The following is a 19,188-nucleotide window of genomic DNA, read 5'->3' on the forward strand; positions in this document are numbered from 1 at the left end:
CCAGCACAGCTTGATCTCTCCATCCCGGCTTTGCCCCTCTTTCCTGTTTGGATGAACACCACTTCTTTATAACTTCATACATTGGACTTCCATTTATTTTCTGGAACTTCTGGTTATTTCTGGTTTTGCAGTAGTTGTATTCCTTCTTACTTGTGGAAGGAGATGGAGCATCTCAGTCTAGGCCTCCATCTTGACCAGAAGTCTCCTCTGTGCATCCATCTTTTGAAAAGAAATAGTACAAGTTTTATAAGCAAAATAAATATTTAATTCATTTAACTTATTGAACTCTGTGTTTTGGGCTCATAAATGTATATTTCCCCCTGAAAATAAGGACACAAATTTTTGTGCCAGTTGTCATTAATTTTACTGCATAAAACTGGATTATTATCTCTAGGAGCCCCTATTTTCTGACCTGTAAATGAGTTAATAATATATTCAGTTTAGAGAATAACTTGAGGAATAAATGCTATATTCAACATTAAGTAAATAGCAGAGTTCTTGGCATAAAGTAGGTGTCCAACATATACAAGTTGTTATTGTTAAAGGACTTTCGACCTCTCTTCCACTGTCTCCATTTGTCTCCTCCAGTTTTGAGAAGGAACTAAAGAAATAAAAATTTCACATTTAATGAAGGTAGAATAAGATTTAATGATGTTTTTCTACCTGGAAATTTTGCCCTATTAGCACTGGAAATAGTTTACCTCAATACAATGAAAATATCTGCTTCAAAAAGTAGAGACCAAGTACTCAAGTAGTTATTTACCTAGAGAGAGAACGAATTTTTCCATGTACACATGATTATGAGAATGCAGTTTATGTTTTCAAAGATGATGGACTTTAGAAACTAACCAAGTAACCTAATAATTGAGCATTAAAAAAAAAGGAACCTTCTTAATCTGGATTTGATGTCTCTTTTCGTTCATCCATGCAAATATCTTAATATTCAGAGGAAAGGTTCCTTTAAGCAACAAAGGCTGAGCCATCAGCAAATTAAACAAGAGTATTACCAAATAGTCTTCTTTTTTCTGGTATAATTTTTCTATTCCTGACTAATTCAACTCATTCAATATATTTCTAGAACTGATTTTTGATGCATCAGTATACTCATAACCCATAAATGAATCACTAGCAGAACTTTGGTCATTGTTTAACACAGACAGCCAAATCATTCCAACAATTTCTTCATCCTAATTGCTTAATACGTTCTGTGTTACAAAACCTCTTACAAAATGAGTATTAGTGGTACAAGGTGACACATTAAATTAGTGAAACAGAGAGACTGTAGATTGAATTGAATCATGGTCCTAGGCAGTAGCCAGGGAACCACAGTGAGAAAGGGATGTTTCTACAGTGATTAAGTAGCTGGCACTGGCAGCGCCATCTGTTGGAGATGGTTTGGTGCAACCTTGTCAGGAGAGTGGGAGAAAATCTAATGGTCTTTGAAGTTTCTTTCACTGCTTTATACTTTTATTTTTTCCTTCCTTTAGTAAATATTTATTAAGGGCTTTCTCTGTATTGAGTGCTTTGGCAAGAACCCAGGTGTAAATCAGACATGGATCCTGCCATGAAGGGGTATGGAATCTAGCAGGGAGCTAGAGCAGGAGTAATTAGACAGCATATGCTAGGTGACATGAGAGTTGTCTGAAATGACAAGGAAGGGATAGTTTCAGATTTTGGAATGAAACACAATGTGAATCTCTCAGAGAACTTTATAAAGACTAGAACTTTCTCCAGAAAAATACATCTCCTATGAAGCACTCAATTTCAGTGTGTTATTAAACCACTGGAGGTGTATATGTATGTGTGTATGTGTGAGATGTGTGGTGTGTGTGTATATGCATGTGGTATATGTATATGTGATGTATGTATGGACTGTGTACAGTTGTATAGGATGTCTGTCCTGAAAAAGTCCAGCTATTGTTAATGTAACAAGAATGGTTTGTATGACACCAGTGTAACCGATAGCCAAGGAGAGTGGACTGGAACGCGCATGCGTGAACAGCGATGAGTTCACTGTACAAGTCAGTGGGAGCAGTAGACCCACTGAGTGTGTATTTGTAATGTGTGGCCATTGCATGCAAAATGACTGAGCAAGTAGAGAGATGAATCTGCATCAAATTTTGTGTTAAGCTTGAACATTCTTCCATGGAAAGTATTTAGATGATACAGAAGGTGGCAGCTATGGGCAACTGGTGATTGGCAGCTTCATCACGACAACATGGCTGCTCATTAATCATGTCTCATGCAGTTTTTTGGTGAAACATAAAATCACCCAGGTGATTTAGCCCCCCTACAGCCCAGATTTGACACCCTGCAACTTCTTGCTTTTCTGAAAACTAAAATCACCTTTGAAAGGGAAAAGATTTCAGACCATTGATGAGATTCAGGAAAATAAGATGGGACAGCTGACAGTAACTGGGAGAACTGTGTGAGGTCCCAAGGTGCCTACTTTGAAGGGAACCAAGGCTTCATTGTCCTATGTACAATGTTTCTTGTATCTTGAATCTTCTTCAATAAATGTCTCTTTTTCATGTTACATGGCTGGATACCTTCTGGACAGACCTTGTATGTATGTGGTGTATGTGTGTGTTATGTGTGTGTGGAGGGGATTGTGCATGTGTGGTGTGCATGTGTATGTGATGTGTGTGTGGTGTGTGCATAGTGTGTGTCATGTGCATGGTGTATATGTATAGTGTGTGTGCTAGGTCCTAAGTTAAGAATCTCTGATTTAGAGAAGGAATACTGACTTGAACCTTCAAGATGAGGTGGGATTTGGGTGGGAAGGACATAAGGAGGGAACCTTGGACAGAGAGAGCAGCAGGAGAAAACTGGGAACCAGGAAAGCACAAACATCATAAGAAAATGACCTCTTCTGACCTGGGATTCTGCTTTCTTGTTTAAGAACCACTTTTCAGTGTATATCACCCCACTAACTTTAGGCTTCATGATCCAGAGACATGCTAAGATTTTCATTTTGATAAAATTATTTTTATCAATGGTCTTTTCTCTTTACTGAGAAGGGTATATTTTTTCTATGTATTATTCTCTCTATGAGAACAGTAAGTAAAAACAATAGCTTTACATAATTAATCTGGTTTTTTAATCTTTCTTGCACACATCTAAAAGGAGTTATCTTCCTAAGAAACTTTGAATGTCACTTTATATCTTCCCAATCATTCACATGAAAGACTAAAAAGTATTAATATTAGCAAATTACTATTTAATCAATGTAAACATCACTGCTACCTTATTGTTAAAGCTTATCGTACTGCTATTTGATGCTACTGGGGGTGTTTCAAGGTCTGTATTCAAGATAAATAGACTGGTACAATAGATAACTAAATAAACAATTTGCTTTCCATGGCATGTTAACTAACCTTGGCTTTCTCATCTTAGAAAAAATGGGATAGACCCACTTCCTACAATTGAGAGAGAAAATACTTGCACAATTCTTGTGAAAGCCCCAGGTTCACAATAAGCACTCAGTAAATGTCAGCTATCATCCTCATCCTCATCCTCATCATCGATCTTTTAAGTTTTTCCTTAGATCTTATTTTTGGGATTCTCCAGCTAAAAACTCCCCATATGCTACATAGCCAAGATTTTACTCAGGGAGTCATTACCCCCTAGGAATTGGATTTGCATTAGATATAAGGCCTACTTTAAAGTCAATTCAATTTTAGAAATTTCAAATCTACCAAACACATAAACTGGGGAGCATTTATTGACATACCTCACAGTCTGTTGGGCCGCTGTCACAGAACAGCATAGACTGAGTGGTTTATAGATAACAGAAATTTATTCCTTACAACTCTGGAGGCTGGGAAGTGCAAGATCAAGGTTTTGTGACTGGTAAGAGCCCATTTTCTGGTTTGTACGTGGTCATCTTATCACTGTGTCTTCACATGGTGGAAGGGGCAAGGGAGCTCTTTGGGGTGTATTTTATAAAGACATTAACCACAACTTCCAGCCAAGATGGAGGCCTAGAGAGACATGCTGCATCTCCCTCCACAAAGAAGAAGGAATACAACTACCAAAACTAGAGACAACAAGAAGTTCCAGAAAATCAAGCTGCGTGTATGTCCAACTAACAAAGATATAAAGAAGAAATACTCATCCAGACAGGTAGGAGAGGTGGACCCAAGGCAGAGAGGACATGGTGATGGCGACAGCAGCAGCAGCAGTGACACGCCAGTGGAAAGTGCAGTCACACATTTTAAAAACTAGGGAGGAACACCTGGGGAGCACTCCCAGCACCAGACCAGACCACCCAGCTCATGGTTCCAGCACCAGAGAAAGTAAATCCTCGTTTCTTCTGACTATGCAAACCAGTGGAGATTGGGGTAGAGGAAGAAACTGCCTGTCTCTCAGCAGAGTCCACTTGTTTAAAGAAACTCCATGGTCCTAGAATGTCCACAGACCCACCCAACTGGGAACCATGGCCAGGACAACAGCTAGAGAGGTACCAGTCACATATGGGAAGCTGGAGAAGTGCCTGGAAAATGAGTCAGTGCTGAGCAAGTGGCATTGTTCCCTCTATACCCCTCCCCCACATACAGCACTACAACCTGGTGAAGCAGGTCACCATACTGACGAATACCTAAGGCTTCACCCCTTACAACGTAACAGGTATGGCAGCTCTACCTAAGACACAGAGGCAAACAAACACAGGAGCCTGTCAAAATGAGAAGACAGAGAAGTATGGCCCAAAAGAGGGAACAGAGAAAAGTTCCAATGAGAGAATGAAGCAATGAGGAGATAGCCAACCTAACAGATGTAGAGTTCAAAACTCTGGTGATAAAGATGCTCATAAGCTTGACAGATATACTTAAATATGGCAAATGCACAAGGGAAGAAGTGAAGGCTATGCTAAATGAAACAAATGAAAATCTACACAAAACCAATGGTGAAGGGAAGAAAACCAGGTTCAAATCAATGATTTGGAACATAAGGAAGAAAAAAACAGTCAACCAGTACAGACTGAGGAAACAAGAATTGAAAAAAATGGGGAGAGGCTTAAGAACCTCTGGGACAACTTTAAACGTACCAACATCCGAATCATAGAGGTGTCAGAAGGAGAAGAGGAAGAGCAAGAAATAGAAAGTTTATGTGAAAAAAAAATGAAGAAAAACCTCCCAAATTTGGTGAAGGAAATAGGCATATAAGTGTAAGAAGCACAGAGAGTCCCAGAGGAGCTGAAACCAAAGGTGACCACACCAAGACACATCATAATTAAAATATCAAAGGTTAAAGATAAAGAAATAATCTTAAAAGTAGCAAGAGAAAAGCAGAGTTACCTACAAAGGGGTGCCTATAAGACTATCAGCAGACTTCTGAAAAGAAAGTTTGCAGGCAAGAAGGGACTGGCAAGAAGAATCCATTGTGAATATACATACTTTTCAAATGCACATGGGACATTTTCAAAGATAGACCACATGATAGGACACAAAACAAGCCTCAACAAATTTAAGAAAATTGAAATCATATCAAGCATCTTTTCAGACCACAATGCCTTGAAACTAAAAATCAACCTCAGAGAAAAAAATCAAAGACATCCAAACTCATGGAGATTGAATAACATGCTATTAAATAATGAATGGGTTAACAATGACATCAAAGAAGAAATAAAAAAATTTCTAGAAACTAATGAGAATGAGCACACAACAACCCAAAACCTGTGGGACACAGCAAAAGCAGTCCTGAGAGGGAAGTTCATAGCAATACAGGTATATCTGAAAAGGATAGAAGAATCTCAAATAAAAAAACCTAACCATAAAGCTACAAGAACTAGAACAACAACAACAAACGAAGCCTAGGGAAAGAAGAAGGAACAAAATCATCAAGATCAGGGCAGAACTAAATGACATAGAGACTAAACAAACAAGCCAAAAGATCAACAAAACTAGGAGCTGGTTCTTTGAAAACTAAACAAAATCGACAAGCCTCTTGCCAGTCTAATCAAGAAAAAGAGAGAGAAGACCCAAATAAACAAAATCAGAAATGAAAGAGGAGAAATCACGACTGATACCACAGAAATACAAATGATAGTTAGAAATTACTACAAACAACTGTATGGCAAGAAATTTGACAATCTAGAAGAAACGGACAAATTTCTAGAAACATACAACCTTCCAAAACTGAATCAAGAAGAAGTGGAAAGTCTCAACAGACCAATAACAAAGAAGGAAATTGAAACAGTAATCCAAAATCTCCCTGCACACAAAAGCCCTGGACCGGATGGCTTCACAGGCGAATTCTACAAAACATTTAGGGAAGAACTAACTCCTATCCTCCTCAAACTGTTCCAAAAAATCCAAGACGAGGGGAAAATCCCAAACTCTTTCTATGAAGCCCGTGTTATCCTATCCCCAAACCAGGTCAAGACACAACAAAGAAAGAAATCTACAGGCCAATATTACTGATGAACATAGATGCTAAAATACTCAATAAAATATTGGCAAACAGGATCCAGCAATACATCAAAAAAATCATACATCACGATCAAGTGGGCTTCATCCCAGGGATGCAAGGAAGGTTTAATATTTGCAAATCAATAAATATAATACATCACCTAAACAAAATGAAAGACAAAAATCACATGATCATATCAATAGATGCAGAAAAAGCATTTGATAAAGTACAACACCCATTTATGAAGAAAATACTCAGCAAAATGGGAATAGAGGGAGCATACCTTAACATAATCAAGGCTATGTATGAGAAGCCTGAGGCCAACATCATACTCAATGGACAAAAACTAAAAGCATTCCCCCTGAATTCAGGAACTAGACAAAGTTGTCCACTCTCTTCACTCCTTTTCAACATAGAGTTGGAAGTCCTAGCCACAGCAATCAGACAAGACAAAGAAATAAAAGGCATCCAAATTGGGAAATAAGAAGTAAAACTATCATTATTTGCAGATGACATGATAGTATACCTAGAAAATCCTATAAACTCCACTAAAAGACTACTCGATATGATAAGTGAATTTGGGAAAATCGCAGGGTACAAAATAAATATACAGAAATCTAAGGCACTTCTGTACACCAACAATAAAATATCAGAGACAGAGACAAAAAAGAAAATACCATTTACTATAGCAACAAGAAAAATAAAGTACCTAGGAGTAAACTTAACCAAAGAGATAAAAGACCTGTACTCTGAAAATTACATAACATTGAAGAAAGAAATTAAGGAAGATACAAATAAATAGAAGCAAATAACATGTTCTTTGATGGGAAGAATCAACATCATCAAAATGGCCATACTACCCAAAGCAATTTACAGATTCAATGCAATCCCTATTAAAATACCAATGACATATTTCACAGACCTAGGACAAATACTCCATAAATTCATATGGAACCAAAAAAGACCCCGAATAGTGAAAGCAATCTTGAGACAGAAGAACACAGCAGGAGGAATCACAACACCAGATATCAAACAATACTGCAAAGCCACTGTGATCAAAACAGTCTGTTACTGGCATAAGAACAGACATATAGATCAGTGGAACAGAATAGAGAGCCCAGAAATAAACCCAGACCTCTATGGTCAACTAATATTTGATAAAGGAGGAAGGAACATAAAATGGAGTGAGAAGAGCCTCTTTAGCAAATTGTACTGGGAGAACTGGATAGGGACTTGCAAAAAAATGAAACTAGACCACCAACTTATACCACACACGAGAATAAACTCAAGATGGATCAAAGACTTAAATGTAAGCCATGACACCATAAAAGTCCTAGAGGAAAACATAGGCAAGAAAATTTCAGATATCTCATGTAACAATTTCTTCACGGATACATCTCCTAAAGCAAGAGAAATAAAGGAAAAAATAAACAAATGGGATTACATCAAACTAGAGTTTCTGCTCAGCAAAAGAAAACATCAGCAAGATGAAAAGGAAACCAACCATATGGGAAAACATATTTGCCAATGACATCACAGACAGGGGACTGATCTCCAAAATACATAAAGAGCTTATACGACTCAACATCAAGAAAAAAAACAACCAAATTAAAAAATGGGCAAAGGACTTGAACAAACACTTCTCCAAAGAGGACATACAGAAGGTCCATAGACACATGAAAAAATGCTCAACATCATTAGCCATCAGGGAGATGCAAATAAAAACCACAATGAGATACCATTTTACACCAGTCAGAATGGCCATCATCAACAAATCAATAAACAACAAGTGCTGGCGAGGATGTGGAGAAACGGGAACCCTACTGCACTGTTGGTGGGAATGCAGACTGGTACAGCCACTAGGGAAAACAGTATGGAATTACCTCAAAAAATTAAAAATGGAACTGCCTTTTGAACCAGTGATTCCACTACTAGGATTATACCCGAAGAATCTTGAAACACCAATTCAAAAGAACTTATGCACCCCTATGTTCATTGCAGCACTGTTTACAATAGCTAAGTGCTGGAAACAACCTAAGTGCCCATCTGTAGATGAGTGGATCAAAAAACTGTGGTACATTTACACAATGGAATACTATGTAGCAGAAAGAAAGAAGGAACTCCTGCCATTTGCAACACCATGGATGGAACTAGAGAGAATTATGCTTAGTGAAATAAGCCAGGCAAAGAAAGAAAAATACCATATGATATCACCTAATACAGGAAACTAAAGAACAACACAAACAAAAGAACTAAATAGAACAAAGAGCAGAATAGCAGTCAATAGGGGGGAGGGGGAGGGAGAGAAGGGGGTTAAGTAAAGGAAGGGTTTAGTCAAAGAACATGTATAAATGATTCGTGCATACGGGCAACGGGGAGGGATATGATTGCGGGAGAGGGGGTGGACTGGATGGGGGAGAGAAATGGAAAAATGGGACAACTGTAATTGAAAAACCAAAAATAAAAAAATAAATAAATAAAAATAAAAAATAGTTTGAAAGTAAAAAAAAAAGAATCCAATGTGTTGAAAAGCAAGGACCTACAACCAAGATTACTCTATCCAGCAAAGCTATAACTTAGAATGGAAGGGCAGATAAAGCGCTTCCCGGACAAGGTAAAGCTAAAGGAGTTCATCATCACCAAGACATTATTATATGAAATCTTAAAGGGACTTAGTTAAGAAAGAGAAGATCAAAACTATGAACATTAAAATGACAACAAACTCATAACTAGCACCAACTGAATCTAAAAAATAAAAACAAAATCCAACTAAGCAAACCAGAATAGGAACAGAATCATAGGTATGGGGATCACTTGGAGGGGGAAGGGGAAGAAATGGGGAAATGGTGCAGGGATTAAGAAGCATAATTTGTTGGTACAAAATATAGAGGGGGACGTTAAGAATAATATAGGAAAGGGTGAAGCCAAAGAACTAACATGCATGACCTATGGACATGAACTAAGGGGTGTGGGATTGCTGGAGGGAAGGCGGGTAATGGGTGGAGGAGAGCAAAGGGAAGAAATGGGACTACTGTAACAACATAATCAATAACATATACTTAAAAATTAAAAAAACAAACAAACCAGTAACCACATTCATGATGACACTGCTCTCAAGACCTAATTATCTCCCAACAGGCCCACCCCAAAATAGCATCACTTTGGGGATTTGATTTGAATACATATATGTGTAACTCTGTTTTGGAGATGGGCAATCCATGTTTTAAAAAAGCCCTCCATGTGATTCTGAGGTCTGAGAACCACCACTCTAACATATTTCAAATTAAAACTAAACTACACTGTGGAATAACACTGTTAGAAGCACATTAAAAATGTGATTATAACCATTTTTTTATATTTATTAAGAGATTAATCACTTGAATAGAGGTAAGTACATCTCCTAAAAATGGAAACCATTTCATGACCAAGTTGTCTGTTAGTAACGCCAGCCTCTAGCATCCTCATTGCCCTGTGTGTGACAGCTGTTGATACTCTATAGGTGCAGGATGAGCTGTGCTTTTTTACATTATACCTGTTATTGTATGTAGGCTTTTTAACTACCAGTTTTTCATACTTCCTAGACTACAGGAGAGGATAGGAAGAGTAGGCAGAACTTACATTAAAAACAAACCTTCTTCAGTACTGTTCCTAAGAATTCATCCTAAGGAAATACAGATGCCTGTGTTTACATGTGCAGATTCAGCTACAAGGATGTTCAATGAGGGTGGTTATCATAGCCAAAAATGGGAAATACCTAAATGTCCAGTAGTTGGGAGACTAGTTAAATAATTTATGAAATACACATAAAAAGGAAAACTATGCAACTATTTATTAATTAAAAACTTACTTGAAAAAATAATGAAAGAAAACTTCCCTAATTTGGCAAAGGAAATAGACATACAAGTCCAGGAAGCACAGAGAGTTCCAAACAAGTTGGAACCAAAGAGGACCACACCAAGATTCATCATCATTAAAATGCCAGAGGTTGCATATAAAGAGAGAATCATAAAAGCAACAAGAGAAAAGCAGAGAGTTACCTACAAAGGAATACCTATAAGCCTATCAGCTGATTTCTCAAAAGAAACTTTACAGACTAGAAGGAACTAGCAAGTTGTATTCAAAGTGAGGAAAAGAAGGGACCTACAACCTCGATTACTCTATCCAGCAAAGCTATCATTTAGAATGGAAGGACAGAAAAAGTGCTTCCCAGACAAGGTAAAGCTAAAGGAGTTGATCATCACCAAGCCATTATTATATGAAATGTTAAAGGGACTTATTTAAGAAAAAGAAGATGATCAAAACTATTAACATTAAAGTGGCAATAAATTCACAACTATCAACAACTGAATCTGTCAAAACAAACTAAGCAAACAACCCAGAACAGGAACAGAATCATAAACATGGAGATCATTTGGAGGGTTATCAACTGGGAAGGGGAAGAGGGAGAATGGGGGAAAAGGTGCAGGGATTAAGAAGTGTAATTGGTAAATAGAAGATGTTAAGAATAGTATAGGAAATGGAAAAACCAAAGAACTTATATGCATTACCCATGGTCATGAACTAAGGTGGCGATTGCTAGAGGGAAGGGGGTACCTGGTGGAGGGAGGCAAAGGGTGAAAAATTGGGACAACTGTAATAGCATAATCAATAAATTATATTTTACAAAACTTACAAAGCAGTACTTTTTCATATAGAATAGATATATAATATATATATACATGTTATTCAAAATATTAACAATAATGATTTCTAGAAGGTGAGATTATAAGTAATATAACTTTTCTTCTTTCCCAATGTGTGCACTTTTCATTTTCTCAATAATTATCTTTATTTGGGTATGAAATACCTAGCAAAATGCAAAGCATTAGGCTTACTTTCATCTTGACGTTTATTATCCATGCAGTCAAAAGCCCAGCCTGCCCTGTATCAGAACATGATCTCATTAGTAGGTATACATTAAAGAAGCAAACATAAGTTAACTTCCCAATATTCAGATTTTGTGTACACATGTGCCTGAGCATGAAGGAACTCACTCAGACTGCTTTCATTTCCAACTAACTCAGTTTCTTCCCCGCCTTCCACCTCCTAATGTTCCAGGGAACTCTCCCAGCGAGACCAAGACAGAAGTTTCTGAACACAGACAGAAAGGTCTGTTTTCAGATAACACCAAATATATTGTCAGCAGAATAGTCTCTACCTGTTCCTCTTGTCAGTGTCCTAAAATTATGAACACAGTCTGTATGTGGCCTGGTTGCATATTTGTCACACAGGGAAGTCTGGTTTTGTTTTTGTTTTGTGTTCTCTCCCCTCGGAGCCTTGAAAATAGAACATTCAGTCCATTTCTTGGCCAGTGGCACTCAGAAATGTTGGCTTTCCTGCACATCAGAGGAAGGGAGGGCTGATCTTCTAAGGCCAGCACTCTTGGAAGGAAAGAAATTATGTGGAGAATTTGAGCCATGATGTGCCATTCGTGTACTTTAAAAGCCAGTTTCTGTCAAGAATCTGCTAGAAAAGTAGTGAGCTGGAGCTGTTAAATGTTGAATTCTGTTCTGGGAATTCCTTCAGCCTGGTGGACACAGCCCTAGATGGGAATTGTAAGACAGAGCTATTGTTACACCTTAGAGGTTTAGGAAGGTGTCAGGAGGGACTTGGGTCACCAGGTTTAGGGAGTAACCTTGGGGGTCCTATAGGGAATGTACATAGGTTTCCAGGGATCGTTCCCCCAAGGCCACACTGCCCTGTTGGAGCTGTCTTTCCTCCCAGTGATCTATCCCGATTTCCGGGCCAGTGGGGAGCATTAAGGAACCACTTCCCTGGCTTGATTCTACCATGAAAGCTTTCAGGTTTGCTTCTCATCATGCTGGGGCAGCAATTGGGGTCTCTTAAGTAAATATCAATAAATGCTTAATCATAAGGCCAGTGAGAGAAGGGTATGGAAACTAAAGATGTTTTCTTTTCCTACCTGCACCATTTATGCATGAATCTAATCTGAATTGTGGTGCCATTGGAGGGAGAGAGCTTAGCATCAGCCTGTGCAAGGATGCTAGACCCACTTCTCCTGTCCTAACAGGAGCATCTGCAAGATGGAGAGTCACAAGCACTAACTTATTAGAAGGTGTCCCAGCACCTGTGGGAAGCATGGAAAGGAAACCTACTATGTTCCTCAGATGATCCCACTGGTTGCTCTGGAGCTCGATGACCCTCCAGAGTTGTCAACAGTTGGAATGAGGGGACTGGTCCTTTATGCCTCTACATCGATCACACCTTGGGTACATACAGGCTGTCTGTGGAAGAGACATGACCTTAGGCCAAGTGACTGTCTTCAGTCTCGGACACTCCCCAGTGAGGGTCTGAGCTGAGGGCTGCTGCTGGCTGGCATTGCTTCTAGCATCTGAGGGATGGAGGCTTCGGACTTGAGGTCAGGGTAGGGGAGAGGCTGGGCCATGCTTCTGCATTTGTTACAAAGATAGCCAAAAAAATCTGACTGTTATAGGTAGTTAAAATTGCTTATGATGTAATTCTGGGACAAGAGTAATGATATTAAACTCCCAGAGAACTACCCATGAAAATGTGTGTGCTCAGGGAACAGGCATGGTTTCAACAGTTTGTTATTCATGGAAAGTACATAATGCTTCCAAACATCAATCTATTAATGTCACTCTGAGAAGTTTATTGCCTTTGATTTTATGCTTAAAATTTTAAATATGATAGATAAGTTTCCAGAGCTAGACCAAAGACAATGTGTGCATTTGAATTCTCAGAGTACAGTTACCACCAGAGGGGAAGCATCCCCCATGCAACCCTTACATCTGGAAAATCTATTCTTGGACAATGTCAGTGACCATGAAAAACAGACCTTTGCAACTATAGTTAATTGGGGAGTCCAGGTTCAAATTAGTTTATCAGTCATTTAGTCAATGGCATTTATTGAACAAATAACCTTTCATATGAAGATTGTAGGGCACTACCAAACTGGAAGGGAAATAGTGACTACTGACATTTGACTCAGCCTTTATTATCTGTAGAATATTTTAGCATAATATTATCTCATTTAATGAGTTGTTAGTGTCCCCATTTTATATATGAGGAATGTGTGTGTGTGTAACAGCATAGCAATCTTGAACTTCGGATATGGGTAGGATGAGCACTGTGTCCCTTACAGGAACTCAGCCACCAGAAGAATTCTCCTACCTAACACCCAAAAATAAGGAGTAGGCTTTAGGATAAATTGAGTCACTATTTTAAGTGATCTCTGTAAAGATGAGTGATCTAGCAGGGCTCTCCAGACCTAAAGACATAAAAGGTAAGAAATCCAAAGGTAATTTAAATATTAGTTAGCTCAGAAGGACTCTATCTATGCCAGTGAATCCCTTTGATGTTTTTTTTTTCAATTCCTTTATCTGTGCTTTATCTGATAATCCATGGAGACTGAAGCTCTAGCTATTTCCCAGTAAAGTATTAGCTGAAACTTTATTATCCTTGGAACCTGTTTCTTTAGCTGGCTCCTCTCTGTTGCATACAACCTTCTAAAGTTGTCTAAGTTATCCTGGTGATCCTCTCAGTAGACTTTATAGGTAGGAAACACTATCCACCCACCCACTCACTCAATCACAAAATTCCAACACAGGGTACAATTCAGTTTTTCTGATAAACTGTAAATACAGAGTAAAATGTAACGTTAGAAGGGATTTAAGCTCCGTCTTGCTAGTGGAAATAAGGGAAGAAAAGACCAAGAACCTCTGAGACACTGTATTTGGGAAGAAATAAATCTCACTGGTATGTAATTCCAGTTTCGGTAAAGATGGCCACGATGGCCATGTGTCTCTTATCTGCTGTAACACTGGATGTTCTGATAGGAGGTTGGCAAAATAGATAGTAAGAACCCACTAAAGCAGAGTTTGTTTGAGGGCAGAGGAAAGCAATCAAGCCATGTAGACCAGAGCACCCATGGGTGTCAGTAAGCAACATAAGGTCCTGGCAGATGTGGAAGAGGAATCTTAAGGGACATCAGAGTCCGTTTGTCTGGTCTGTGGAGCATGGGAGTGAGTGTTTGTTACCAGGATGACTGACAGCTGATACTGGTACCCAAGACCCCTCAATGGGAGAAGTTCGAAGAAGCATCTCAGTCTCTGAAGACCTGAGGGACTATGTAGGTTACCCACGCAGATTCAGACCCACAGGGATGAGACAGGGATCCAGTTCCTGACTGAAATACATGTATTGTGAGGGCTTGATTAGAATATGGGCAGAAAGTTCACCCCTAATGTTGTGATTCTCCAGTTGGGAGGAGCCAGAGCAGGCGTGGCCAGAGGGAGGTATGTTAGACACTCCCAGAGGAGGACCTTTCACAGCCAGGGCAAAACTGGAAGACAGGTTTTTAGACTCATCTGAAGGAAGCTGAGGAACAGCTTGACTGGGGATTGAGAGCACATGGGGCTGGCAGCTGGATGCTAAGCCTCCTGGAAACAGAAAGTTAAAGAGTCAGTCTAAGAACTTCTGTTTAGGGAAAATGTGGACACAATGGAGTATCCAAAAGAGGACTGATGGGACCCATCACCAGTGCCCTCCTTGAGCTGAGCAGTGGGGTGTGTGTCTGGTCAGCCCAGGATGAGCAAGGCAATGAAATGAGCCTCAAAAGCCATCTGAAGACTCTGGCTCTTTTCTCCTCTCACTAGCTAAAGTATTGGCTTTAAAATAAAAAATAATATATAGTACTTGTTTGATAGCTAAATGTTGATACTTAGTTATGATTATAGATGAAAGTGCATCAAAGGTTTTGGCTCAAAGTGTGGGTTTCAAACCACCAGCTACAATTTTTTTGAAGTAAAAATAAGTATAGTCCACAAATGACCTGTATTGAATAAAATGCCTTTTCTTAAGGTGACTGAATTCCTCAGGCATCAGGGTTGCTTCTTAGTTTCCCCCAGAAGGATAAATTTGTCCTCATGCACACAGGCACTGGGATTTAAAATGTTTGTTTTTTTTAAATCATCCCCTGAATTATAATGTTCCCATCTGTGCACAATGTGATTAACACTTCATGAGTTAGGAAAATAACATGACCTGTCTTTTCATGGTCTCATGCATAATAAGAAAATACACTGATAGTTTTTATACCACAGAAAGCCCCCTTTGAAGGAGAATGACAAGCAGAGTTGCCACAAATGTGTTAAAATAATGGTTGGGTCTCAAGGCTTCACAATCACATACACTTTCCAAAATTTTTTAAAGAAATGACCCTGCTTTGCTGCCACGTTGCCCACAGCTCCTGTCTCTGTTCACGCGTGAGTCTGTTTGTTTCAGGTGTGTGTGCGTGCTGCTTGTTATCCAGTTGCCTCTGGTGCAGCTGTCTTCCCATGATCGCCCTCAGGCTTCTGTTTCTAGTGCCAAATTGGCACCCCTTTCTGCCATTACCTTGTAAATATTGGTGCTTTCTGATTAGTCTTATATGGGCTAAGAAGGGACCTTGACAGGTTGTTTAATCTCAAACCTTGCCTTCAGAGTGGCAGAACTAAACCTTCCCATGGAGGGAAAAGCCTGTATCTCAATGACACCCAGAGAAAGTAACTCACAATTTTCCCTACGAAGCTCATTTCAGTGCTTTAAAAGATGGTGACCTTCATGGACAGAAAGGAGCTCTTTTTTAGAAGGCTCAAATTTAGGTTCCTCATGCTGCCATTTAAATCCTTCTTGAGAGCTTAAGAAGGATGAATAACAGTTGGTGGGTGTTCTGAAGGAGCCTCCTACTTGTCCCTACACTTCTCATTTCCTTTAGCTAACTGATCACTGATCTTTAAGCATCACTTTTTTGTTTAGTTTTGTTGCTTTGCCTTTTATCTCCATTTCACAGAATGCAAAATGGAACAAGAGGGGGCATGGAGTGTGGGAAACACGAGAGATTATCAGAAAACCTGACCCCCTCCTACAAACAGAAGCTGCATGGGCACACTCCTTATCACATACACAGAAGTCCCACCAACAGTTCACACCCCATAAAGAGGTCATCCAAACCTCAACTGTTGAAAGCAGCACGTCTTCTCACTAAGAAAGATGGGACAAAAATGAGGTGTTTTTTTTTTTTCTTGTTCAGGGTTATTTTTCTCCCATTTTCCAGATCATCATGATGTAGCCTGGGAAATGCACTTTTTCACTTTCAAAGAAACTAAAGGTATCACCCAGCAGTTTGAAGACAACATAAAAAAGGGACGTTTTCCAAAGGTAGAGCAGGGTGAGGGGAGTCCCAGGAGGAGGTAATAGTGGGGCTCCATTCCCACCCTGAGGCCTGAAGAGTTGAGAAAACCCAAACCCAAACACACAGACCACTGTATGGAGAGAACCTCCAACAGGAGCTAAGTCCCCGGCAAGGGAAGCAGCAAGACCACTGTGACATCATGGCCTACCTCAGCCTGCATGTCCATGGGCCCATCTCTGTAGGAACCCGGAGGGTGAGGGTACCCATTGCTACAGTCATTTCAGTCAACCTTTAAGGGCCCAAAGCAAAATGGGGAAAGGTGGAGAGTGGCAAACAAAAGACCTCCAGCACAGAAAATAAGAAGAAAGTTGGTTTCTTCTGAAAAATAGAATTTGGGCTATTCGGTTTAGTTTCTTCTTTCTTTGGAAAGCACATATCCCATCAGTGTGACTGTAGTAAAAACATCTAAGTAATGGTGGAAGTGAATCTACAGTTCTGTTCTAATTTGCTGAGGTCATATAAAATGATTTATCCTGGGATAGTAAATAATCAATAGTTGAGTCCAGACTGGAAGTTGTCATTGATTTTGGGGAATATCATCTGCTGTGCATTAGAATTACACTTCTGTCATCGAGGATTGGAACAAGCCTCAAATCTCCCTGCAAGCGTTTCCGCACCAGTGTTAATTATTCAGACACTTTAATAGTGGAAAGAATGATTACTTCTCAGTCTTGATTTCAGTATCTCTATAAATCTGTCCTTCTCTCTCTCCCTTCAGTAAGAAGCAAATATAGACCTGTTTTATATCAGACACATGGGGTCCAATTGTTTTCCTCATTCCTGCTTTTGGACTTCATAACAATGTTCTCCTGCCTTTATGCTTAATAGGAATGGAAACTGTGTTTCCAAAATTCTGACAGAGTTTAAGGAATGAGAATCTGGCATAGTTATTCTGATTCCTAACATATTTTTATTCATAGGCTTGGCAACCTGAGAGATTTTAGCAATCAGACTCTCCCAGGATCACCTTTCTAACTTTCAGACATCAGTAGCGAAATCTGTGACTTGGAGAAGTCCTGCCAGATTATTGAGGAACAACTAATAGTGTGGCTGGCACTGAAAAATGACAACATCATTTACCTTCGATAATATCAGCCTCTACAAGTACTGATATTATTTACTGTCTCTACATATTTTTGTTAAGCAGCCAGAGGTTTGATCTTAACCTCTCTGGTTAAATATGTCTAGAAAAACAGAAATAGGAATACTATCTTTTTTCTACTGAAAGAAAAAAAGAAGAGAAAGAAAAATCTCCGTAGTCTGTCTCTATCATTTCCACTATGAAAAAAAAAAAATAATAATAATTTAAATTTTCATTGGCCTGCAGTAAGGACAAGAGAAGATGTCCAAAACTAATTTTTTATTGAAATTTGGTTAACTTTCTTAACTAAATAGTCTGTCAGCTGTCACACCACCTATGGTTCTGTTTGATGATAGTGGAACCACTCAGTAAGTTACTTTGTCCTCAGAGTGGTCTAATGTTTCCTCCAGAGATGCCTCTTACAGTCCAATAGTTGTGCAGCCAAAGCAAACAGCTCCAGTGACCCTGGATGAAGCTATAAAATAGAGCTTTTTACTTTATTCCCTTTGGCCCTGTTTATAACCCGACACCTAGATGTCCATGGCCTTGAGTCAGAGCTTACCTGTCCAGGAAGTCTATTGAAACCTGTCTGTCCCATCCAAACATTTTAATCCTGTACCCCAGGGTACTTGGGACCACACCATTTGGCATATATTTTAGGGCAATAATTGGTCAATTTTACTCCAACCCCAAATGACTTGCTTAATTTCATGGAGGCTTCTCAGAGAAACCAACACAGAGGAATATGGGGTACTTAAGGGCAGTCATGCCTTCTGGCTTCCTTCAAATCCCATTCCACTATGCTAGCACCCTATAGTCCTGCTTTGATTCCCATGTATTATCTCTTTCAAGCCTCATTATAACTCCAAATGAGTTACCAGTATTTAGAAGGGATAAGTGGTACATTCAAAGACATGGAAAATTAGTGTCAATAATGGCCTGACATGAGAAATGCAGCCTTAAGTATTGGGCAGGCTCTGCATACTTTGAACTATAGGAAAGGAGAAGTATGTGTGTGTATGTGTGTGTTTGCATGCATACATGTGTGTGTGTGTGTGTTGAGAAACAGCAGAAACTAAGGGAAGAATTGATGGCAGCAGTGTGCTTACTAACTCAGCAATACAGATAGTTGGCCTCACACTGAGCTGAGTTACCAATGGCTTGGCCACAGTTTATCAGAGCCCATAGCACACATAGTGAAACCACAGAAGACCCTTCAGTATTTCCAAGGACAAGCATATGTCACCTCCCTGCTTAGATACAAAAAAGAAATTCCTAACCAAGACATTATTAAATCTCCAAGTGTATTCCTGGTCATCTCTAGAGATTTTAAGAAGAGATCAAATTTAAAGTACGGGTTTCCCTGAAAGAGAGGCAATGTCTGAGAAGGTCTCTCAAGGCTATTTGAGCAGATGCAGAGGCCAGAGTGCTACTTCTTCTTTGT

The sequence above is a fragment of the Furipterus horrens genome, unplaced genomic scaffold (genome assembly GCF_987537825.1).
Source record: "Furipterus horrens unplaced genomic scaffold, mFurHor1.1.pri manual_scaffold_7, whole genome shotgun sequence".
Classification (NCBI taxonomy): domain Eukaryota; kingdom Metazoa; phylum Chordata; class Mammalia; order Chiroptera; family Furipteridae; genus Furipterus; species Furipterus horrens.